Raw genomic sequence first — 26,793 nt, forward strand, 5'->3', positions numbered from 1 at the left:
CAAGACAAACACTTGCTACCCACAGTTAAATTTGGTGGTGGTTCCATCATGCTGTGGGGCTGTGTGACCAGTGCAGGTACTGGCAATCTTGTTAAAGTTGAAGGTCACATGGATTCCAGTCAGTATCAGCAAATTCTTGCGAACAATGTTCAAGAATCAGTGACAAAGTTGAAGTTGCGCCGGGGTTGGATACTTCAACAAGACAACAACCCTAAACACCGCTCAAATTCTACCAAAGCAGTCATGCAGAGGAACAAGTACAATGTTCTGGAATGGCCATCTCAGTCCCCAGACCTGAATATCATTGAAAATCTGTGGTCTGTTTTAAAGCGGGCTGTCCATGCTCGGAAACCATCAAACCTGACTGAACTGGAGATGTTTTGTAAAGAAGAATGGTCAAAAACACCTTCAACCAGAATCCAGACCCTCATTGGAAGCTATAGGATGCGTTTAGAGGCTGTTATTTCTGCAAAAGGAGGATCTACTAAATATTGATGTAATTTTTCTGTTGGGGTGCCCAAATTTATGCACCTGCCTACTTTTGTTTAAGTAATTATTGCACACATTCTGTAAATCCTATAAACTTCATTTCACTTCTTAAATATCACTGTGGTTGTTTGCTATATGATATATCTATTTGAAATTGCTGTTCCGAACAACCAATGATACATAAAGGAAAATCTTGAAAATGATCAGGGGTGCCCAAAAACTTTTTCATATCACTGTAATTTAATACACATGCAGAAAAAAGATAATCAGCCTCACACCTATCTATTGATCTATAAGACCAACCAGTATTCATCCATCCATCCATCCATAACTAATACTTATCGCAGGGGTTACTGGAGCCACTCCCACCTGTCAATAGGCCAGTTTCGGTTACACCCTGGCTAGTCCATCAGAGGGCAGCATATGGACAGGAACAACAATTCATGCTCACATTTACACTTGGTCATTTTCAAGTATCCCATCAACCTAAAAGTTTTTAGAGGAAACCCTACAAACCCACACAGACATAATATGCAAACTCTATACAGCAGAGGTAGAAAAAGTATTAAAATATTCCACTCAAGTAAAAGCACTGTTATGCAGATGAAATATTAACCCTTGTAAAGTCCTTCCAATATGTCTTTGTGTCTGTGTGTGTGCGTGCGTGCATGAGTATGCGTGCGTGTGCATGTTCCTGTACTGCATGACTTGTGCAAACTTTTCCTTATATTAATTAATACTCATATTCTGGGACAAGATGAAAATCATTGCAAGGACAAACGGTGTGTACAAAAATGCGAAGGACCGCACAAGGGTTAAAGGTCTTGTGTGTTTGTCCTGCAGGTACAGTGGTGTCTTCCCCAGCCTCAACATGGCAGTAAAACGTCAGGAGCAGGCACTGCAGGACTACAAGCGACTCCAGGCGAAAGTGGAGAACTATGAAGAGAAAGAGAAAACAGGACCCGTGATGGTCAAACTGCACCAGGTAACAGTTGATATAAAGATGCCATTGTTGCATGTGTGGCGCTTTGGCCCAGAGGCAATGTCTCTCTCATTGGTGTGGAACCCCAGGGTTCACCTCCTGGGCAAGTTCAAATCCCGGTTAGGGCAGTTAATACCTTTCAGTGGACTCACCACCCGCAGGAAGGTTTGGGGGGGTTGGTACGGTGCAATGTGATTTGGGTGGCAATTGCTGCCCCCGCGACCCGGTAACGGATAAGCGGATGAAAATGGATGGATGTTGGATGGATTGTTGCATGTGTAGATCCACTAAAATGCTCCCCCTATCCAAATGCTCCTCCCCCACCATAGGAAAGCAAAGTTCACCTGCTCTTACATCTTGCACGTCCTGTGAATTGCACAGAATAAGTGTGTGTGTGTGTGGGGGGGGGGTTGATGGCAAATGCTGACTGGATGTGAACAAAAATAGTAGACTACATGCATACTGTACAAGCTACCGGGCTCTCAAGTAGTTGGCGCATCTACAGGCACGTAATTGAGAATTGTAAACACACATAGGCACACACACAGTGTGAGGCCAACGTATATGAACGTACATTCAAAGATAGTTGCTGCAGTATTGCAGTATTGCAATCTACGCGATTGCCTCTAACACATCCTCACATGATGAAGTCACCCACACACACGGAGAAAAGCACTGTCAGGGGAACAAAGCTTAAAGAAGCCCCTCCATCTCTGGCTTTTGAATCTGTTTGCACTTAAATGAATGATCCCCACAAAACACTTGGATGCCATTTTAACTGGTGCATAAAGAAAAAAAGCTAACGTAAAAGACACAGCACCATTATGCAGCACATAAATAATATGTTCCATATGTTTGACCCCTCCCTCTCCCTTAATAATAAAAACATTTTTAATTCTCGCTCACTCTCTTACAGATCCTTTGTGTATTCTATAGCTCCATCCTTACTGTAGACTACCCACTACATACACATTCACACATTCACACATATACATTCACTCACTTGCACACACTCACGCATGCACACACACACACACACACACACACGGATCAGTGATGCTGGAGTCCGCTCACAGCCAAGCCTGCCCACAGTACCCACTCCTCCTCACTCTGGTCATGATTTGTGATGTATTAAACTTTTGAGTTTAAGTATTTTGGTAACGCAGCCTAGCTAGGGAGTGTATTTAGTGAAATACACCACATGATTAGTTATTTTTTTGTTGTTGTTGTTGTTTGCACTCCTCTGTGGGAATTGGGCAACTAGAACCTTTCCAAACAATAAGAAAAGAACACTTGTGATGCCTCATGTGACAAAGTTTTCTCTTTGTGCACATTTGTTCTCCTGCAGCCTTTGAATCCCTCCACCTTTGTGTATTACAGTATTACATCCAGTCATATATTGCAGATTAAAAAGTACTTAATTAAGTATTAAGTAAAGTGTTGAGCTCTGTGCCTAAAGTACATACAGTCCAATAGGCCAGCTGTGTCTGCAGTGAATCCTTTTCTTTGGATTCTTCATTCTTTTATGGAGATGTTGAGATATTTATGTATGTTATATTTAAGTATAAATGTGTTGTGTTTTTGCCCATATTGGTGGTGTTCGTGATCTTCCCTATTTATTGTAATTTTTTTTTTTAACTGATACATTCACATTTTGTCAAACAGTGTGTACTAACTTTTATGGAGTTTGGTTCGTAAGCACCATAACACTCAAACACCTTCAAACTGAAAAAAAGTGATTTGTTGCTGCGACCTGTGAGGGAGGACTTCGAGTCCAAAAACAAGCAGCTTCTGGACGAGATGCCCAAGTTCTACCACATCCGCATCGACTACTTCCAGCCCAGCTTCGAAGCCCTCATCTGTGCACTGGTTAGTGGTTAGTTCCAAGCACATACCCAACACCAGGTCCATCTAAAAAGTGGAAACAGTGTCTGTCGAAAGTCAGTGTTAATGCTGTCAGTGTGTCTCCATCCATACCGTACCAACGTGATTAACCCCAATGACGGCCCACACTCCTGTCTGTAGCCCAGAAGGGCCTAATTTGTGAGGCACTGCTGCAGCCCTGCAGGCCTTCGTCTTAGCAAAAGGCAGCTGGGTGTCTCACGTTAGCGCCGCCGTACCCCCTCCACTACTCCAATCCCTCGCCTTACTCCTGCCTGCTCCTGTCATTTCCTCCTCGGGACAGCCACTGGCACTCGCCTAATTAGTGAAAACCAATTAGTCCAGATAATGATGGTCTTTTATGATGTTCTTTGAACTTTAAATAGACAAAGCAAGCAATTCATAATGACCAGGATGAAATACCTCCATAAATCAAACCACATCTTTCTTTTCCTCTTAAGAAGCTGCTTGAAATATTGTATTGTACCGTTATCTTTATTTATGTAGTCCAGCTGATAAGTTTACACATGACTTAGTCGTGGGCAGCTGTGGTGCTGCAGGTCATACACTTAATTAGAGGTCCGGTCAGCGGTTTGATCCCAGGTTCCTACAGCCTTCATGTCAAAGAGCAAAAGACTAAACCCTAAATTGCCCTGATGTGTGTGCGTGTGTGTGCACGGTTGTGCTTGCTTGTGTCTCTTTGCCAACAACTACTATATATTGGTTAGTTTCTTTCAAGTCTAAACCAGAGATGCCCACACTTTTAGCGTGAGAGCTATTTTTAATTTGACCTGGCCAGAATTATCTACCTACAAATGTTTAATATATATTTACACATCAACTGAATGTACTTCATGTATACATTGTATGTTGGGGTACCTGCTGACGTGAAGATGGCAGTTTACCTGTGGCATAGTGAAAGAGGTTTACCTGGTTTTACCTGGTTAAACCAAGGTTAAAAACAGGGTGGTGTGCAGTTTTGATCCTGATCCTTGTCTCCATTCTGATCATTGTTTTTCCTTTCAACAACAGCTTTCAACAACAATTTAACATTAGTTTTGTAGCGAAAAACCTGCAGCCCATTATGAAAACAGGAAAATAAGAACCTCACACCTTAACAGATTGAGTTTTTGTACTTTAAGTACAACCCCTGGCAAAAATTATGGAATCACCAGTCTCGGAGGATGTTCATTCAGTTGTTTAATTTTGTAGAAAAAAAGCAGATTACAGACATGACACAAAACTAAAGTCATTTCAAATGGAAACTTTCTGGCTTTAAGAAACACTAAAAGAAATCCAGATGAAAAAGATGTGGTAGTCAGTAACAGTTACTTTTTTAGACCAAGTAGAAGGAAAAAAATATGGAATCACTCAATTCTGAGGAAGAAATTATGAAATCATGAAAAAACAACAACAACAAAAGAACACTTCAACACACCACTAGTACTTTGTTTCACCACCTCTGGCTTTTATAACAGCTCACAGTCTCAGAGACATGGACTTAATGAGTGACAAACAGTACTCTTCAACAATCTGGCTCCAACTTCCTCTGATTGCTTTTGCCAGATCAGCTTTGCAGGTTGGAGCCTTGTCATGGACCACAGATTTTCAATTGGATTGGGACTGGACTATTTGCAGGCCATGACATTGACCTTATGTGTCTTTCTTCAAGGAATGTTTTCACAGTTTTTGCTCTATGGCAAGATGCGGTGTCATCCTGAAAAATGATTTCATCATCCACAAACGCCCTTTCAATTGATGGGATAAGAAAAGTGCAAACATGTGCATTTATTGAAGATGTAATGACAGCCATCTCCCCAGTGCCTTTACCTGACATGCAGCCCCATATCATCAATGACTGTGGAAATTTGCATGTTTTCTTCAGACAGTTGTCTTCATAAATCATATTAAATACATATTGCTTTGAGTTTTCTGTCTTGATGCTTTGATGTCTTCCTTGGTCTACCAGCATGCTTGTGCAGGCCCTTCTACCTTCCTCGGGAGCTAAGTGTTGTGATGCTAACGGCTGTATACATACCACCAGATGCTAATGCTAACACGGCCCTTGGACCACTATATAACACCATTAACAATCAGCTGACCACATATCCTGAGGCTGTTCACATCATTGCTGGGGACTTTAATCATACTGATCTTAAAGCTGTACTACCAAAACTTCACCAGCATGTTAAATGTGCCACCAGGGGAGGAAGAACACTGGATAAGCTCTACTCTAACATCAAGCTGGGCTTCAGGGCTAAACAACTTCCTCACCTGGGTCAGTCAGACCATATGTCCCTGCTCCTACTACCAACATACACCCCTCTCAGAAGGAGTGCTCCTGTCACTACCAGAACTGTCACAACCTGGCCTGAGGGTGCCTCTGAACAGCTGCAGGACTGCTTTGAATCAACCTCCTGGGACGTATTTGAACACCATGATCTGGAGCTGTACACAACAGCTGTCCTGGGTTACATCGACTACTGCTCCAACAACGTCACTGTTGAGAAACGCATCCGTGTCTTTCCGAACAGAAAGCCATGGATGACGAATGATGTACAGCGCCTGCTTAGAGAGAGGAATATCGCCTTCAAGTCTGGTGACCGGGCATTGTACAGTGCTGCCAGAGCTAACCTGAAGAGGGGCATCAGAGAGGCCAAGGCTGTCTATAAGGGGAGGATCGAGGACTGTTTCCAGAGTAACAACTCCAGGCAGATGTGGCAGGGGGTCCAGCACTTTACCAACTACAGACCCAGCAACACGTCAGCCGATGTCGGCGACACGTCCCTGGCGGAGGAGCTGAACCACTTCTTCGCCCGCTTTGAGGCAGAATCACAGGACACAGTAATACCACACCTACCAGCTCGAAGCAATCACACCTTCACAGTGAAGGAGCATGAGGTGAGGCGCTCACTTAGGGCTGTGAATCCAAGGAAGGCTGCGGGCCCGGATGGCATTGGTGGACAAGTACTTCGGGATTGCGCAGATCAACTGGCTGGGGTTCTTACCAGAATCTTCAACCAGTCACTGTTCCAGGCAGCTGTCCCGCCATGCCTCAAGTCTTCAATTATTGTGCCCATCCCTAAAAAGACCTCCATCAACTGTCTTAACGACTACCGCCCGGTAGCACTAACATCAGTCGTGATGAAGTGCTTTGAGAGACTGGTCCGGACACACATCATTGCTAATCTCCCACCCAGGCTTGACCCGCACCAGTTCGCCTACAGAACCAACAGGTCCACAGAGGACGCCATTGCCACAACTCTTCATATTACTCTGTCCCATCTTGAGCGGCAGGGGAATTATGCACGTCTGCTCTTCGTGGACTTCAGCTCTGCTTTTAATACCATTCTTCCCAACAGACTGGTGACCAAGCTGTCAGACCTGGGCATTTCCAGCTCAGTCTGCCTCTGGATCAAAGACTTTCTGTCTGACCGCTCTCAGAGGGTGAGGATAGGCCTGCATACCTCCACAGCCCTTAGCCTGAACATTGGCTCCCCCCAGGGTTGCGTACTGAGTCCTCTGCTCTTCACCCTCTACACACACGACTGCACCCCTGTTCACTCCAGCAACGCCATCATCAAGTACGCTGATGACACAACTGTCGTGGGGCTCATCTCTGGAGGGGATGAGTCCGCCTACCGGGACGAGGTGGAGCAGTTATCAGTATGGTGCTTTGACAATAACCTGACCCTGAACACCGCCAAGACCAGAGAGCTGGTAATAGACTTCCGCAAGAAACACTCTACGGACTTTCAGCCATTGTTCATCGGGGGGGAACAGGTGGAGAGGACGGCAGACTTCCGTTTTCTGGGGGTGCACCTACAAGAAAACCTAACATGGGGCATCAACACCACACTCATCACCAAGAAGGCACAACAGAGACTGCACTTCCTGAGAATTCTCAGGAACAACTACATAAATCAGAAACTGCTTATGTCCTTCTATCGCTGCTGTATAGAAAGCATTCTAACGTACTGTATGTGTGTATGGTTTTCCTCCTGCACAGAAGCAAACAGGAAAATGCTCCAGCGGGTCGTCGAGACGGCCCAAAAAATAATAGGTTGTCCTCTCACCTCCCTGGAAGACTTGTACGGTTCCCGATGCCACAGGAGGGCTATTAATATCCTCAGGGACTCATCCCATCCAGGTCACTCGCTCTTTGAGCCGCTGCCCTCGGGCAGACGCTTCAGGGCACTTAAATCGCGAACAAACAGGCTAAAAAACAGTTTTTACGCTAGAGCCATAATCTCACTGAACAATAGCTGATGGTGTATGGGAGAAGTGGGGTACTATCATCTATGCATGTATTATTTATTTATTTTATTTTTAATGATTTATTTATTGACTGTTTTTATTATCTTTTATGCGGATTTTATGTCTTGTGTATGTATGTTTTTTCTTGCACGCAAGCACTGTTGTAAGAGCACTTTAAACTTCGTTGCACTTGTGCAATGACAATAAAGACATTCTATTCTATTCTATTCTATTCTATGCTTGCCTTTAACAACCTTCCCATGTTGTTTGTACTTGGTCTACATTTCAGACACAGCTGACTGTGAACAACCAACATCTTTGCAACACTGTGTGATGATTTATCTTCTTTAAGAAGTTTGATAATCCCCTCTTTTGTTTCAATTGACATGTCTTGTGTTGGAGCCATGACCCATGTCAGTCCACTTGGTGCAACAGCTCCCCAAGGTGTGATCACTCCTTTTTAACTGCAAACTGATGAGCAGATCTAATCTGATGCAGGTATTAATTTTGGGAATGAAAATTTGCAGGGTGATTCCATAATTTTTTCCTCAGAATTGAGTGATTCCATATTTTTTCCTTCTGCTTGGTCTAAAAAAGTAACTGTTACTGACTACCACATATTTTTTTTCTGAATTTCTTTTAGTGTTTCTTACAGCCAGAAAGTTGTCATTTGGAATGACTTTAGTTTTGTAGCATGTCTGTGATCTGCTTTTTTTCTAAAAAATTAAACAACTGAATGAACATCCTCCAAGACTGGTGATTCCATAATTTTTGCCAGGGTTTGTAGTCTCGTGCTTACAAGAAACGTTTCATTTTTTTTTTCTCCATGTCCCTTTAGGGGCTCCGTAACCATCCATCAGCAGTTAATTTTTTTTTTTTTGTCTTTTTGAGAACATGAATTTGATGACACCACTACTACTCAGTCATTTAACATTTCCACACACAAACAGGGCCACACGTGGGTGGTCAGTGGTCCAGTGGACCTCATGCCCAGCTTTGCTGCAGTTTCATCCTCCACTCCCTTCTCTCCCAGCTGCTCGCTGCTGCTGCTCAGCTCCCAGTGGCAGCAGGAAAACGGCACAAAGGCTGTTTTTGTCTGCAAGGCTTCATCTTCATTGCCACAAGTTCTGTCCCACAACTGTCAGTGGGAAAGTCTGGCCTGTCCACTTGTACAGATGTTGATCAATTGTAATATTGTCTGTCTCCCCTTCTGGCCCCCAATCTTTTTCTTTTTTGCTGCATGTATTTGTTTTAGAATACAACCACCAGAGAACTTTCTTTGTCTCTTTTTCCTCTGAATTTTCTTTGCCTCCTGAAACAGTGCTCAGGCGGTGTTTAGTGACTTTAGTGAGTGGATACATAGGGTTCTGATCATTCACATCATTTTCGTAGGCTCTGAGTTCAAGTGTAAGCTCTCTGTAGAAATATTAAGCAGCTGGGACTATGGTATGTTGAGGTGCTTTGATACAAGTCATGTAGATTAGAGGTTTGCTTCACCCAAAGACTCCTCTTTGTCTTGTAGGTGGCCACAGTCGTGGTCCAGGCTGTGTTTATACCCTGTGGTGACTCGACTTAATTGCAGCAGCAGCAGCGTCTTTGCTCCTGCAGAGGTCACCCAGACACTAATCTGGTGCACATTATCATCACTGGTCATGTGGACATTTTTCCGATTGGCGCTGTCATCAAGCCACTTTTGATTAAAAAAAAAAAAAAAAAAAACGTACATACAGTCCGGTTTTACCCCCACAAACAGCAGTAACCCAATACTTACAGCCCACACATGTGGTTAAGGTGGCAAATATTGGGATAAACACACTAAAGTATTTCAGATTGGGTCCTCAAAAGGTAAAACTTTTATCCCACCAGCTGATTTTAAAATCAGCAGGGTATATGTTAAGACATTTTTATATTGTGAGATTTTATTTTCTTGAAAAATCCTTTTCAGCTGTCATTTCTCTCATTAGTCAATTTTCTTGATTTGTTTTTTTTTTTTTGGCACATCATAAAACAATGTGTGTGTGTGTGTGTGTATGTTTGTTCCAAAGGGTTCAATGTCCCACTACTTTGATTCTGTGCCTGCTCCCTGCAACTCCTGTAATGTGATTAAGGTCTATTAATCATCAAAGCATCTCTCCAGGGAGTCTGACTCTTGAACTCAAGAGAAGAAACAGTGAATGTGGAAAAAGAAAGTCAGTCAGTCTCTCAGAGCTCTGACTAGAGAGTAGTGAAGAGTCAGTCTACCTGCTGCAGGTGGTCTGGTACATTTCATATCTCTGGGCTTTGTCTCCTCCCGCCCTTCCATCAGTTGTCATTAGTGAGGTTGAGTTTTTAGACCAGCAGATACAAAGAAACAATTGAGTGATGCTCGTTGAAAAGTTTTAAGAGTTTTAAACTAACAAATTGGCACTAACTGCTGTCAAAGAAATTACAGAGATGAAGACGTATGTTTGGAGAATACTTGTGTAAACCAAACAGCTAAACAGTTTCTTTTTTTCACCATCATAATTCTCTCCACCCCCCCCCCCCCCCCCCCCCCCCCCCCCCCACACTCTGAAACCAAAATCGAACTTTTTGGCAACAATGCAAGACGTTATGTTTGGCGTAAAAGCAACACAGCTCATCACCCTCAACACACCATCCCCACTGTCAAACATGGTGGTGGCAGCATCATGGTTTGGGCCTGCTTTTCTTCAGCAGGGACAGGGAAGATGGTTAAAATTGATGGGAAGATGGACGGAGCCAAATACAGGACCATTCTGGAAGAAAACCTGATGGAGTCTGCAAAAGACCTGAGACTGGGACGGAGATTTGTCTTCCAACAAGACAATGATCCAAAACATAAAGCAAAATCTACAATGGAATGGTTCACAAATAAACATATCCAGGTGTTAGAATGGCCAAGTCAAAGTCCAGACCTGAATCCAATCGAGAATCTGTGGAAAGATCTGAAAACTGCTGTTCACAAACGCTCTCCATCCAACCTCACTGAGCTCGAGCTGTTTTGCAAGGAGGAATGGGCAAAAATTCCAGTTTCTCGATGTGCAAAACTGACAGAGACATACCCAAAGCGACTTACAGCTGTAATCGCAGCAAAAGGTGGTGCTACAAAGTATTAACTTAAGGGGGCTGAATAATTTTGCACGCCCAATTTTTCTGTTTTTTATTTGTTAAAAAAGTTTGAAATATCCAATAAATTTCGTTCCACTTCATGATTGTGTCCCACTTGTTGTTGATTCTTCACAAAAAAATACAGTTTTATATCTTTATGTTTGAAGCCTGAAATGTGGCAAAAGGTCACAAAGTTCAAGGGGGCCAAATACTTTCGCAAGGCACTGTATATATCCGGTTTACCCCCACAAACAGCAGTAACCCAATACGTACATCCCACACGTGGTTTAGGTGGCAAATATTGGAATAAACACAGTAAAGTATTTCAGATTGGGGCCTTAAAACGTAAAACCTTTATCCTGCTGGGTGATTTCAAAATCTGCCAGTATATGTTAAGACGTTTCTATATTGTGAGAGTTTGTTTTCCTCAAAAATCCTTTCATTCCAGTCAATTTTCGGGGGTCACCTAGACCCGAAGGACTTTACAAGGGTTAAACTAACAAATTGACACTAACTGCTGTCAAAAAATTTACAGAGATGAAGAATGTTTGGAGAATACAACAGGCTAAACAATTTATTTTTTTCACCGTCATAATTCTCTCCATCCCACAACCTCTCCTCCTACCCATCAGGTGGTCTATTTCACCGAAATGTACAAGATCTTCAGTGAATTAACAGCGCAAATAGACCAGGCAGGGCTGACTGATGAGCAGAAGGAGAGGGAGACGGAGGCCAAGCTCAGTGAGCTGCGAGCTCTGTCCATCGTGGCTGACGATTGAAGGACCAGGATGGACTATCGTGGACCAGATTTTTTTTTTATTTTAAGTTGTTTCATATGTTTAAATGGACAACAGTGGCCTTTAATTGATAATCACTTTGCTTTCTCACCACCTCATCCCCTTCCTGTGTTTGATTCACTCCACAAAGACTCAGAGCAGCTGAAATGCCACATTTTGACTCAGTCATCTGCCAAGTGAAACAACTTTTTTTTGTCAGGAAATCAAACAGCTTCTATTTGGACTTTGTTACAAGAGCATGTCAATTTGAGAAACGAGACAATGTTTGTTTGTTTGTTTTTTAAAATCTGCTTTAAAATTAGACACTACATTCATTCATTTCTAAATTTGATTTAAAGAGTGATTCTGTGATCTGGCCGTTAATCTTTTGTTACTGTAAGATTTAAAGGGTCAAACTGGACATTCTTCCTAAACTTAACATGGAAGTAAAATGTTTACGAAGTGCAGCAGCAGAATTGGTGAAAAGTCTACCTGTCACATAAGTTGCGCAGAGACGGTGAGTCCAATCACTGCCAAATAAGTAGGCTGGTGCGTCCTCTAGTGGGGAATATTGATAATGACATTTATGATTTCTTTGTGCTATTGTTGTGGGAATTCAGCAGTCCCGTTTTTTTACATAATGTGTCAAACCCCTGTATTGTTACTCAGAAGCATCGTTGTTAATGCAGCCATAACGTAGGTAGAAGTGAAGTTTTGTGTCAGGACATTTATTTTATCCTTAAACAGCTTTGTTTTAACTTTTAGTCATTTTTTCTAGTCATTTTTAAATTGATGTAGCTGAAGGATTTTATGCATTACATTTGTAAACACTAACTCTTATGTGTAGGTTTTTTTATTTAAGAACATTTCTTAAGTCATACTTTCTAGTGTCATCTTAATGTAAAACCAATCAGGGAATAAAGTACTGTTAACAAAGACCTCTTGTTCTCACCTCCTCCAAATGGGTCTGTTCTTTGCCATATTACATTTTGGTGAAATCATGGACATTTACATACAATTCTACAAAATCTTTCATTAGCTACGTAGACAAAAATGGGAAAATTACTGGAACTTTCCTTCAGTGACCTGTAACTTAGACTAAAGTGAGGGGGATTTTTTTTTTCTCGAGCTTTTGCTCCACTTCTGTTCGCTAAAGTAGGATTTTGTTTCAGTACGAGACTCGTGAAGATATTTATACACCAGTTTAATCAGTTTAATCTATATTACATTTCACTTTTTCATTGCTTTAATTAGCCATGTCACATCCATGGATGTCAGTACAACAAGTATTTACAGCATGATCAATAATTGTACATGTATATAGCTCACAATCCTCCTGACATTTGGAAGAAGAAAGACAGTACTTGGTGCTCTTCCAGGCACTCCAGTGCCACAGTGCCCCCCACCTCAGTCCCTTCAATGAAAGGCAAAAGTCAATTAGTCGTAAATAAAACAGTGAGACTGAATGAAAAAGTAGCTTTTTAGAGTTGAACGTGAATTACACACCTTTGTGAAGTCGCACACTCCGAACCCAAACATTACATTGTGTATACACCACTAAAAGATAAAGACTTTACTTTTTTGCTGGCTTTTCAGGGTGGGTGTGAGGAGGCCGTTGGCTATGGTGAATGTTTCTGGATGTAAGTGAATGCCCTTCACCTGATAGGAGGTAGGAAGAAGAAAATAAAAATGACACACAATGAAAATAAAGCCATGATGGTTGGTTCAAAGCTTCCAGACATCTGCAGAGGTTGCTCACTTGTTCAAAGGACTTGAGCCCTGCTTCTTTGCCCACGGCTCTCATGTCTTCTAATACGGCACTCTTTACGTCCTGTGGGAGGACAGGTTAAGAACGTTAAAATCCAGTGTTGAATGTTATCAAAGGCTAGTTTGAAACGCCACTTGGTATTTGACCTACGGGATTCTGGCACAGTTTGTCGTAGGACCCCACAAATCCTCTCCTCTTAGCCCAGGAAACAAACCCCTCAACGTCTGGTACAATGATGCCTATAAGGTATGACTGGATGAAAGGAGAGAGCAAAGAAAATGTAATATTTAACTATTGCGTTGAGCTAATACCACATGAACAGGTAATGAAGTAGTACCTGTAAGCTGCCTCCATGCACAAATACCTGCAGCACAGGGACGCAGTGCATGTAGACATTTTCTATCTTCTCTGGAGCTTTGGAGGGTATCAATGATGGTCCTCTGGACAGTTGTCAGGTCTGCAGGCTTCCCCATATTGACCCAAACTGAAGCAATTTAATGACACCTGGGGAAACCTGTGCAGGTGCTTTGAGTTTAGTAGATGCTTAGTGTGTGACACTCAGTTCTCCACAGTACGGTATTCTAATTTTTTGAATTCCTGTTTTTGTGGGTTTCATGAGCTGGAAGCCCAAATTATGTAAAAATAAACAAATAAATACTTGAAATTGTTTAAAATTGTTGCCCCTGAATCTATAATCTATGAAAGTTTAACTTTTTGAATGGAATTATGGAAATAAATAAACTTTTCCATGATATTCTATTTTTTTGGATATGATCTGTACTCTCCCTGGGACAACTTGAAGATGTGCTTATTTCTGTCAATGATGTGCAGTGTCCCATTCTGTTGGAAGAGAAATTGACGTGTAACAAGTTGTGAGTAAAGTGGATGTGCTCTAAAAAAACAACTGTTGCATAAAAAAGGATTTTAATTTCTTTGTCCAGAGTTGAGTTGTGATTGTATTATTTAATTAGGTTTTGCCAATCTGATTTTAAAATCAGGGCAAACACAATGTTGTTATATTTTCTTTTACCAGATTTAATAGAAAAACTGTTAAAATTATATAAGTTTTGCAAAAGCAATACTGAAAGAGCATGACAGCAACTGGATATTAGAAATTAGATAAGGCAAAGAATGAAATCTCTGATGGAAACATTACATCATGAGTGTCTAGACTTTGATGGAGGATATGAAGTAAAATATATATATATATATTTTTTTTTTTTCCTAAATGCCATTGTATAGCAGGGTTCCTGATCCTAACCCACAGGAAGCCACTGGCCCACGTCCCCAGTGTAGCCATCCATCAGTGTCCAACGCCCCAGCTGTCCTTTCTGGGTCCCTCAGGTAGCCTCTGAACACGCTCGGCCCATGGATGCAGATCTAAGACATAATTTAAGCCATGAGAAGATTCAGCACCAGACAACTGTCCGTTACTCAGTTTAAAAGAAGTGTTTTTGACTCACCTCTCCTTCTCCATTCTTGGCATAGTAGTTCATATCAGGTATGTCAACCAGCTTCACCATGGCACAAGGTAAAGGAGAACCAACATGACCTGACTACAGACACATCACAAATCTATTTGTACAGCTCTATTTGACAGGTGAGAAAAAAATCACTTTTCAACTGATTTTTATTTTCAGTTTAGTTCATTGTTTAGATTTTTTTTAATATTTATGAACAGTATTAAGTCTTTAAAAAACTTAAAAACTTAAACTTATCTTTATTTGTCATTGTGACACAGCACAGCACAGCACACCATGCACAACGAAATTTATCCTCTGCATTTAACCCATCACCAAGTGAACAGTGGGCAGCCGTGGTCAGCGCCCGGGGAGCAGTGCTTGAGGACGATGCCATGCTCAGTGCATCTCAGTGGCAACCTGGCAGCTGGTGGATTCGAACCTGGGGCCTTCCGGACCGAAGTCCGCTTCCTTTACCACTAGGTCACCTCCACCGGCGGTGGTGGCTGCCTTTGGTCATTAATTAGGACACATGCAGATGAGAAAAAAAATACTTTCACTATACTAGTGAGAGGATGGAACCTGTGCGAACACTGAAGGTCAAACGTAAAGGTCAGTCATCTGGAATGTCCTACCTGCAATCCAGTCTCCAGGCAGAGAGAAGGTGTAGCCCTCAAATATCAGGCAGCCCATAGTAGCTCTGAGGAAGGACAGCACTGTAGGACTGATGGGTGCTGAGGCAGTCAGGACGAAGCGGAGATAACCTCCCAGCATGGCCTGGAACACAAGAGTGCAGGCAGTTTTTATCAAAAATACAGACACTGACTTTTTAGCTCTTGTGTGAAATGCTGAGTAACTTTTGACTGGAGGATTGTACAGTAAGACTCAGAAATAAATATTAAAAGTTCCAGGACTGGTTGACTGTGTGCACAGTAGTTGCTACCACTGGAAACAGGGTTACTGCAATAATCACCTATTATCACCCACTATTTCTGACTATGAGTTGATAAACTGTGTCCCTGTTTGGTTTGTGTTTCTTAAATGTGGTTTGTAGTTTTTGTACATTATATACCTAATATTGTTTGTTGGTCAATTTTTATAGCATAATTTACCATAACATAATTTAAGCCACACACAAACGAACCCTGGGAGGAAACGAGGAATAAAATGAGCAAAGAACCAGGGAGAGATTACGTCCAATCAGTGGCAGCGGCAGAAGCATAAGGTGAAGCCTCACAGGCAATCAAACACCCTCCTGGGGCTTCTTCACCGGCAGTTAGGCAGGAGAATCTTTGTATTGGGGCAATTAGTTAAAGTTTCCCTAGCAGGGAGAATCAAACAGTCAATTAATCATACTATTAGACACAGCAGGGAGAGGGACAGCTTAGACATACAGAGACGGGAGCAGATGGGGAGAAGTGTGGAAGCTGTTCTTAATTAGACAAGGAGGTGGAAGTGCAGACAGACCTCCAGGATCTTAATGACAGAGGAAGTGTTGAAGGCGATGTTTCCGTGGGTGATCATGGCTCCTCTGGACATCCCGGGATAAATAAACAAGACATTATGGCAGTGCTGCGTGCAGCAGAGGAAACTGCAGTGGTGTTCTACAGAGAGGTCGTTAGTGGACACTGAAGGACACTGGTCTAAGGATGTGAGCAAGGGGTAATTAGGGAGAGACTAGTGAGATCAGACGATACCTGTGGTTCCACTGGTGAAGCAAACCACGGCCAGATCCTGGGGCTGGGGCGGCTACAGCAGCAGGCAACAATAAAATATGGGAAGAAGAGGGGGAAAGAAATATGACAAAGTGCTTCCTCCTCTACTATCAGTTTACAAGTGAGTGTTAATTAAACCATATGGGACAGGGGCAACAATAAAACTATCAAGTCAGCATTTAGTGGGGCAGCTGGATATTTACTGGGAACAGTTTTGATGAGTTGATGCTGCAGAGGAGAGATGATAAAACGCACCACAGGATCTCTGAGGTTCCTTCTTCCCAGGTCCTAAGATGTGGACGGACAGGCGGACGGACGGACAGACAGACAGACAGACAGACAAGAAAGCCGCTGAAAGTTGAATAGAAATGGAACATGTTTGCTGGTACGTTCAGAAATGTCTGGTTGAAATATTTGTGTATGTAAATACATTAGGGATAAGATTCATACAGTTTTAATGATATGATATTGCGATATGATATTGTGATACTACAGGCTATATTGAGTTTTATTTTTAAACAATTGAATTGTAGGAAAACTGTCAACATCATAAACACACAATACTGTTACATGCTTAACATCAGGGTTACTAAAATTGGAACAGAGGGATCAATATTTGTGATCGCTAGAGAGACGAAATTAATAAAAAGAATATGATACAGTACTGTAGGTTATCAACATGAAATCGATACATTGAAATATCACAATAATTCAACAATGCCAACAATGTAAGTGATGTCACATTACTCTCGTCTTTTATTTAAACTTATATCCTTTCACAGCTGTTCTGTTCCAGAGACTCAATAACACTCCACATGTATCAAACTTCAATCTGTTTACTGCTGTGATCATGTCAGAGCTGCCGTGTCAGCAGCAGATGCCTCTCCGATGACGGCAATTTGTTCAAAGTTAAATTGAGCATTTCTGTGATAGCGTGGCCTTTATGTATGGAATCAACTGAGTTGATGTTGTTTGTCTGGCTCCAGTGCAGCTCGTCTTTAGTGTCGTGACAGTACTGTGAGAATGTGTGAGTTTAGATAGAACGCGAGCAAGCAAGAATTTTTTTTTAGCAATTTTTAGCATTTAGCATTTTTGTTGTTTAAAGTACTTCAACTGTACTTATTGTCTACATCTACAGTGGTTTCATAGTTTATATTTTAAAATGTCAATTAGTTATTCTGTGAAATTAGTCCGGGAGCCATTAAAGTTAAACTACATTAAAGATGTTGATGAGCCCTTCTCACCATTAGCTCCTTCAGTTTCAGGACCTCCACTTCGCAGGCCTTGGCTCTGTCCACAAAGGCCTCAGAGAAAGTGTTGAACAGAACCAGACAGGAGAGCTTTGGAGTTGCACCGCTCTCCTTGTTCTCCAAGAGACACACAGCCTTGTCCTCACAATCACAGATCACCAGAGAGATCTCAGCTGAAGACATCAGTATCATTGACAACGATACGACTAACTATAGCACAGCAGTCGAGACAGTCACATCTGGAAAATAGATTTTCTGCAATAATAGAACTTAAATAGAACTTTTAGCATTACACCGAAGCCGAGCACATTGTAAAATGTGAATATATACCTCCCAAAGTCAGTTGTCAAGCAGCCTCAATATTTACAGTTTTGGATCACATGAGCAGGCAGTAGGTTTATGGAGCAGTCAACATAAACAGCTTTGACAGTGTAAATATTTCTGTATATGATCTGATGAAATTGCAGCTTAGCCACAGAAACTAAGTATGAAAAACACCAATTTGACCAAACTAACTACCCAGCTAAACACCACAGACTGAAACCTACAGATAAGATTCAGTGTTGGGCATGTTACTTTGAAAAAGTAAGTACTTCTAGTTACTAGTTACCGCTCCCAAAAAGTAACTGAGTTAGTAATTGAGTTACTTCACTATAAAAGTAACGAGTTACCAGGGAAAGTGACTATTAATTACTTTCGTTAATTCAGTGAATCTGAAAATGTATTCAGATATCAAAATATCATGGTGAAAAAGAAAGCCATGAATGAAGATTGAGTTCTGATCCTAAGATTTGAAATCCTCTGTCTGTGGAGTTTCTCTTGTGCTTTTTCGCCCAAAGTGCTTTAAACTATCTAGTGTAAATTAAACAAATCACACTTTCACAGAACTTGGTGGACATACAGTGCTCCAAGTATGTTCTTAAAAAGAAAAGTAAACAGTTTAACAGAAGTGCTTTTAAAATTGTACTGAAAATGTATATGAATTTGTTGAACAAATCCAACTTTAATTCCTAAACATTCATTCATCTATTCATCCATACACTCCTTCCCAAAACTCATCCATCCATGCATGCAATCATTCATCCACCCAGCCAACCCAGTCATCTCACCATCTTAGCCATTTAACCAGTGATTGTATTTAGAAAATGTTTTTCTGCACGGCAGACCGGCTCCTCCTCTCTTAGGTATTTTGCCTATGAAGGCTCTGAAGGAGTCTGAATCAACTGTTGACATCACTGACGTGCGGCGAGGAGTCAGATTTACAATTGTAAGAACTGAAAAGAGGATCTTATTTCACTATTCATCCAACAGCATGCACCTGGTAATGCTTCATATCCATCAGCATTCCTCTTTCAATTAAACTTACACCTTCTTCTTTTCCTTTTGGCTTTGGTCCTTTTTTTTTCCAGGGGTTGCCACAGCGAATCAACGTTTTCCATTTCACCCTGTTCTCTTTGTCTTCTACTCTGACTCCTACTATCCGCACGTCCTCTCTCACTGCATCCATATATCTCCTCTTTGGCCTTCCTCTTTTTCTCCTACCTGGTAGCTCCATCTCTAACATTCTTCTACCAATGTATCCACTGTCCCTCCTCTGCACATGTCCAAACCATCTCAATCTGGCTTCTCTAGCTTTTTCTCCAAACCTTCCTGTCTGTGTTGTCCCTCTAATGACCTCATTCCTGACCCTGTCCATTCTTGTCACTCCTAAAGAGAATCTTAGCATCTTTAACTCTGCCACCTCCAGCTCCTCCTCCTGTCTTCTGCCTATTGCTACTGTCTCTAAACCATACATCATGGCTGGTCTCACCACTGTCCTGTAAACCTTTCCCTTCACCTTAGCTGACACTCTTCTATCACAGATCACTCCTGATACTTTTCTCCAGCTGTTCCATCCTGCCTGTACTCTATTCTTCACCTCTCTTCCACAGTCTCCGCTGCTCTGAACAGTTGATCCTAAGTACCTAAACTCCTGCACCTTCACCACCTCTGCTCCTTGTAGCCTCACTATTTCACTGTTCTGCCTTTCGTTTACACACATGTACTCTGTCTTGCTGCGACTGACCTTCATTCCTCTTCTTTCTAGTGCAAACCTCCACCTCTCTAGGTTCTCTTCTAGCTGCTGCCTACTCTCACTACAGATCACAATGTCATCTGCAAACATCATAGTCCATGGGGACTCCTGTCTGACCTCATCTGTCAATCTGTCCATCACCACAGCAAACAAGAAGGGGCTCAGGGCCGATCCTTGATGTAGTCCCACCTCCACTTTGAAGTCTTCTGTCCTCCCAACAGCGCACCTCACTACTGTTGTACTATTCTCATACATGTCCTGCACCAAACTAACATACTTCTCTGCCACTCCTGACTTCCTCATACAAAACCACAATTCCTCCCTTGGCACTTTGTCATATGCCTTTTCTAGATCTACAAATACACAATGCAGCTCCTTCTGACCTTCCCTGTACTTCTCCATCAACATCCTCAAGGCAAATATTGCATCTGTGGTACTCTTCCTAGGCATGAAACCATACTGTTGTTCACAAATCTCCACTTCCTGCCTCAACCTAGCTTCAACTACTCTTTCCTAAATCTTCATTGTATGGCTCATCAACTTTATCCCTCTGTAGTTGTTACAACTCTGCAAATTACCCTTCCTATAAATTGGGACCAGAACACTTTTCTTCCACTTATCAGAAATCTTCCCAGTCTCTAAAATTTTATTGAAAAACCCAGTCAGAAAATCTACCGCCACTTCCCCTAAGCACTTTCAGATTTCCACTGGTATGTCATCGGGACCAACTGACTTTCCAATCCTCTTCAGGGCTTTTCTAACTTCATCCTTTCTAACCTGATCTACCTTCTTCCTACTAGTCTCTGGCTCCTCGTTTCTACTTTCCCTTTCATTTTCCTCATTTAACAACTCCTCAAAGTATTCCTTCCATCTTCTCAGCACACTTTCCTCACTTGTGATCACATTCCCCTCTCTGTCCTTAATCAACCTCACCTGCTGCACATCCTTCCCAGCTTGATTTCTCTGTCTCGCCAATCTATACAACTCCTTTTCTCCTTCCCTTGTCTCCAAACTCTCATACAACTCCTCATATGCCTTTTGTTTAGCCTTGGCCACTTCCCTCTTCACCTCCCTTGTCCTCTCTTTGTACTCCAGTCTGTTCTCTTCTGTTCTGTCACTGTCCCATCTCTTCTTCGCTAATCTCTTTCTCTGCACACTCTCCTGGATCTCCTCATTCCACCACCAGGTCTCTTTGTCCTCCTTTCTCTGCCCAGAGGACATACCTAGCACCTTCCTACCTGTCTCCCTCATCACTGCAGCTGTAGTCTCCCAATCATCTGGGAATATCTCAACACTACCCAGAACTGCCCTTACTTCCTTTGTTTTTACTCTCTTCCTTTTTTTCACCTCCATCGTCATCCATCCGATGCTGTTTAGCTACACTCTCGCCTGCCACCACCTTACAGTCTATAATCTCCCTCAGATTACCTCTTTTACATAGAATATAATCAATCTGTGTGGACCTGCCTCCACTCTTGTAAGTCACCCTGTGTTTTTCTTTCTTTTGGAAATAGGTGTTTATCACAGACATTTCCATTCGTTTTGCGAAATCTACCACTGCCTGTCTTTCAAAGTTCCTATCCCTTTTCCTAACGCCAAACCTGCCCATCACTTCCTCATCACCTCTGTTCCCTTCCCCTACATGACCATTAAAGTCTGCTCCAATCACCACTCTCGCTCCCCTGGGTATGCTGTCTACCACCCAATCCAGCTCATTCCAGAACTTCTCCTTTTCTTCCAACCCCCAGCCCACCTGTGGGGCATAACCACTAACAACATTAATCATCTCTCCTTCTATTTCTACCTTCACACACATCAACCTGTCTGACTCTCGTTTCACCTCTACCACATTTCTTACATATTCTTCCTTTAGGATCACCCCTACTCCATTTCTCTTCCCATCTGAACCATGATAAAACAGTTTGTAGCCTCCTCCAATGTTTCTAGCCTTGCTGCCCTTCCACCTAGTCTCCTGCACACACAAAATGTCTACTCTCCATCACATTAGCTAGTTCTCTACTTTTCCCTGTCATTGTACCTACATTCAGAGTTCCAAACTTCAGACCAACACTTCTATCCTTCCTCTTTTCTCTTTTTCTCTGAATCAATCGTCCTCCTCTTCTTCTTTGTCTTTGACTAACAGTAGTCCAATTTCCACCAGTACCCTGTAGGTGAACAGCACTGTTGGCAGTCCTTGTTAACCCAGGCCTCGACCGTTTTAGTGATTCACATATTTGATTTGGCTAAAAGTTTTACACCGGATGCCCTTCCTGACGCAACCCTCATCATTTATCCGGGCTTGGGACCGGCACTATAGTAACACTGGCTAGCAGCTGGTTTCAATGACACTTACACCAACACAAACATATACACAGGAACATATTTGTCCTATAAAGAACGTTTCTTTATACAAATGGATAGAGCACACTTCTCATGTATAAGAAATTCATATTTACTATAAACAAATTAAAGTATAAAGTATAGAGATGAGTGCAGCACAGATTTAATTTTGATCTTCGGATGTCCCCTTGATGTGAGACTGAGTACTGTCTGCCTCCCTTGCTGACTTTTCTCTGCACTTTATTGTACGATCAGCAGAAACAATTATCTCGCAAATACATTAAAGACATTACACCGACTGTAGAGAGTCATGCTGTATAACAAATATTTCTGTAAAGTTCATATTGGCCATATGCTGAGGAACAGAAACGTGCACGCGTCATGGGACCCAGTTTGTATTGGATCGCGCAGTCAGATATGAGGCACAGCGCTCCACCGCCTCAACCGAGCTTTCTATGTTGTATTTGATCGCGAAATACTCAAATTCGGTGATTTTTACTTAATCAAATTTCAAAAATGTCAGAGTCATACTGAAAATGTATCTTTAACACAGATAAGTGGAAAATATTATTATTCCACCTCGAAAACGCCGTCTTCCCCTTTGACTCCGGACTCGCCATCTCTGGAAGTTTTTGTGTGTGTGTGCTGCTTGACCTGTGTGCTGGGTTTGGTGTAAACACCCGCCATAGGGGAAAAAACACACACATTTGCAGCTCCTGTGTCTGTGTGAGCCAATTCAAATGAGAGCTTCAATGAGTAGCTTCAGTAATGCGCAGTAACGCCGGGTTGGTGACGGTAATGGCGTTATAACGGTAGAAAGTGATTAAATAGATTATGGAGCCCTGTCAACTGAGGGTGAGGTACAAAGATCACCACTCCATCACAGGAACACTTAAAAAGACAAACAACCAATCACACTCACAACAATCAATCAAATCAATCAAATTTTATTTATATAGCCCACATTTACAAAACACAGTTTGTCACATGGGGCTTCACAGGGTTGGTAACATCCGCTGTCCTTAGACCGTCAGCCAGGGTAAGGAAAAACTACCGAAAGAGAAACCCTTTCAACAGGGAGAAAAGAGAAAGGTAGAAACCTTAGGGAGAACCACAGGTGACGGATCCACTCCCTGGACGGACAGACGTGCAATAGATGTTATCAGAACAAACATTGTACAAAAACAAAAAAACCAATGAAGGAAAAAAAAAAAAAAAGTTCAAGTTCCGGTTGTGGATCCAGTAGTTGTCGCAGTAGTGGTAGTGGCAGTAGTCCTGTGCTCCTCCTGTTCACCGGTGGCAGCAGAACTGTAAAAGAGTGGGACCAGTTTCCTAAGTGTATACATGGTGGTCGGTATGAATATAGGACAGGACAGAAGAATAAAGTAAGACCGTAGAGTCTGTGTCCTCATTATAAGTGCAAGATGAAGTGAAATGAAATGAAATGCAATGCCCCCCAGCAGTCTAGGCCTATAGCAGCATCTTTTTAGACTGTTCTAGTCGGGGCATGTTTAATCTAATTTAGGCTATAGGCTATACTATACAAATGGGTTTTGAGTCTCACTTTAAAGGACGAGACAGAATCTGACTCTCTTACTGAGAGTGGGAGCTGGTTCCACAGGAGAGGAGCCTGGTAACTAAAAGTTCTACCACCCGTTCTATTTTTATTTATTTTAGGGATGACCAATAGATTCGAATTTTGGGAGCGCAGTGATCTATTTGGTTTGTATGGGGTAATTAAATCACAAATGTATAATGGGGCTTGATTATTTAGGGCCTTGTATGTGATTAAAAGTATTTTAAAGTCTATTCTACTTTTTACTGGGAGCCAGTGTATTGAAGCCAAGACGGGGGTTATATGTTCTCGTCTTCTAGTTCCGGTCAGTATGCGTGCTGCCGCATTCTGGACCAGTTGAAGGCTTCTTAAGGACTTATTGGGACATCCTGATAGTAGCGAATTGCAATAATCCAGCCTGGAGGTTATAAAGGCATGGATTAGTTTTTCAGAATCTGGTCGTGATAACATTTTTCTAATGGATTTAATGTTACGTAGGTGGTAGAAGGCTGTTCTACAGGTTTGGTTAATATGTTTTTGTAGTGATAAATCCTGATCAAACAGGACACCCAGGTTCCTTGCTTTACCACAGGGGACTGGGGTAGAACTACCTATGGTTATAGTTAGATTTGACAATGGTGCTCTTATATGTTTAGGCCCTAAAACTATGACCTCAGTTTTTTCTGTGTTAAGCATTAGAAAATTCTGGGTCATCCATGTCAGAATGTCTCTAAGACAATCTTGGATTTTAATTAAGGGGTTTGGGTCATCTGGCCGTACCGATACATACAATTGGGTGTCATCTGCATAGCAATGAAAGTTTATGTTGTGCTTCCTGATGATGTTGCCTAGTGGCAGCATGTACAAAGTGAAAAGAATTGGGCCAAGCACGGAACCCTGAGGAACTCCATAGTTCACTTTAGTGAGTATGGAGGATTCCTCATTTACGTTAACAAATTGAAACCTGTTCGACAAATAGGATTTGAACCAGGCAAGTGCTGATCCTTTAATCCCGACATCTTTTTCCAGCCTATGTAACAGGATCTCACGGTCAATTGTGTCGAACGCTGCGCTGAGATCCAGAAGGACCAGGATAGACGCCAGTCCCTTATCAGAGGCCACGAGAACATCATTTTGTACTCTCAATAGTGCAGTCTCTGTGCTATGATGGGTTCTAAACCCAGATTGAAATTTTTCAAATAGATTATTGTCATGCAGATGATCACACAATTGGGAAGCGACAGCTTTTTCTAAGATTTTAGAAATAAAAGGTAAATTTGAAATGGGCCTATAATTAGCTAGAGTGCCAGCGTCCAGAGAAGGCTTTTTAAGTAATGGTTTAATTACTGCTATTTTGAATGCCTCTGGGACACAGCCACTCAGTAGGGACATATTTATTTGTTGTAATATTATGTGACCTATTTGGGGAAGGGACTCTTTAACTAGTCTAGCTGGTATAGGATCCAGCTGACAGGTGGTTGATTTAGCAGCGGAGACCAGAGACCTTAGCTCGGGGAGATTTAAAGGGTTAAATTCATTTAATTGTAAGATTGGAGTCACCATTGTGTCTAGGTTATTCATGCTAAACTGCATTTTGGTCATGTGTGGAGGAAGGAGGTGATTAATTTTATCTCTGATTTTATCTATTTTGTCATTAAAAAATGTTAAAAAGTCGTTACTACGCAGATATACTGCAACATTAGTTACTGTTTTACATGGTTTACCTTTAAATAATCTGCAGTTATTTATAATCTGCTTGCTAAATATTTCTATTTTTTAATCACAGTTTTCCATTTTTTTAGGTTTATTGATTTACAAATGCTTGTTTTTTTCTGACATCTCGTGTTATTTTTGCTAGTGCTGCTAACTACATTTTGTTGCATGTTATTTTGCAATGACACAAAAAGTAATTCTATTCTATTTAGAACAGGGGTTACAACTGGTGACTTTCTTGTTGATAAGGCAACAGCACAGCCCACCCTTCCACTATGTGGCCCCAGCGTTCCTCAAACACACCATTACATTCCAGTCTACAATACAAATCAAACCTCCTGGACTAAGATGAACTTTATGACAATAATTTAAATAAAAAAATTAATGTTATAAATTTACACACAAAAAAATAATGGGACTAATTCAAATTTCCATGTAGTGGAAACAAACAGGTGTCATGTGAAAATGAATAACAGGAATTTCTTAACATAATGCCATATAAATCTGTTTTATTCCTGATTGAATTTTTTAACACTTCCGTTCTTTTGCATTTCTATATTAGTAAATAACACAATCAACACTGTGCACCTGTATCAGTGTGTAAACCTATTTCGAAGTGAGTCCTTTTCACCTTTTCTCTTTATTCGTTTTTATACCCCAATGCCCTTCCGGACACAAACCAATCTGGCATTTAAAAGTCACTGTGCTCTGACTGAAATAATTCATATTTAGAAGCAGGTGACACAGGCAAAACTGACCAGATTCTGTAAATTGTTCCTTTAAATGTATTAAATATTTTATTTTAAAAGGATTTATGTTGAGGACGTGAACCATGGCCTCCAGCCCCAGTGTTTCATACAGAGGAACCAGCGCAATGAAGTGTAACGGTCCAGTTCAGAGATGATCCACTTTCACCAGCAGAGGGAGACAAAGTAGCACAATTATCGTCACTTCCTCGAGTTAAATATGTAAACATTAACCATTGTTTCATTATGAATCAACAAATAGGATTTTATTTATGTGTTTTATATTATTACTATTATTAGTTATTCTATTATAGATATTATTAAATATTTTAGCTTAGTTTTCTATATAGTGAAGAAACAATGTTGTGACTCCATACCTCTGGTCTGTTCTGTGCAAAAATCCCAACAAACTGTTCTGTGTTGGGCTGGCAGACTTTAGCCAATAGACCTAAGCTGAGGCCCTGAGCCCACTCAGCCACCTGAGGGAGCAAATGCACCAAAGACATTGGTCATGGCAGAATTAGACAGAAAATAAAATAAAAGGTTAACAATCATTATATATGTCAGACCTCAGTGTTGGAGATCCACTGGTAGGGCTGATCTGGTTTCCTGAAGCCTAGGCATGGACTGTCTCCTGGAGGAGACAACACAGCATAGAAACACCAAATTAAACTTCAGC

The 26,793-nt window shown here is 41.6% G+C and overlaps 1 protein-coding gene and 1 pseudogene across 3 annotated transcripts in view; both read right to left on the reverse strand.

The window, feature by feature from the left end:
* Positions 1-26,793, reverse strand: part of LOC103397188 (glutamine--fructose-6-phosphate aminotransferase [isomerizing] 1-like) — a 561,006-nt gene that overhangs the window by 280,269 nt on the left and 253,944 nt on the right. The gene's annotated exons all lie outside the window — the stretch shown is intronic.
* The window catches only part of LOC103397184 (long-chain-fatty-acid--CoA ligase 1-like), a 22,873-nt pseudogene continuing 5,427 nt past the window's right edge, over positions 9,348-26,793 (reverse strand).

Source organism: Cynoglossus semilaevis, chromosome W (genome assembly GCF_000523025.1).
Source record: "Cynoglossus semilaevis isolate Cse_v1.0 chromosome W, Cse_v1.0, whole genome shotgun sequence".
Taxonomy (NCBI): domain Eukaryota; kingdom Metazoa; phylum Chordata; class Actinopteri; order Pleuronectiformes; family Cynoglossidae; genus Cynoglossus; species Cynoglossus semilaevis.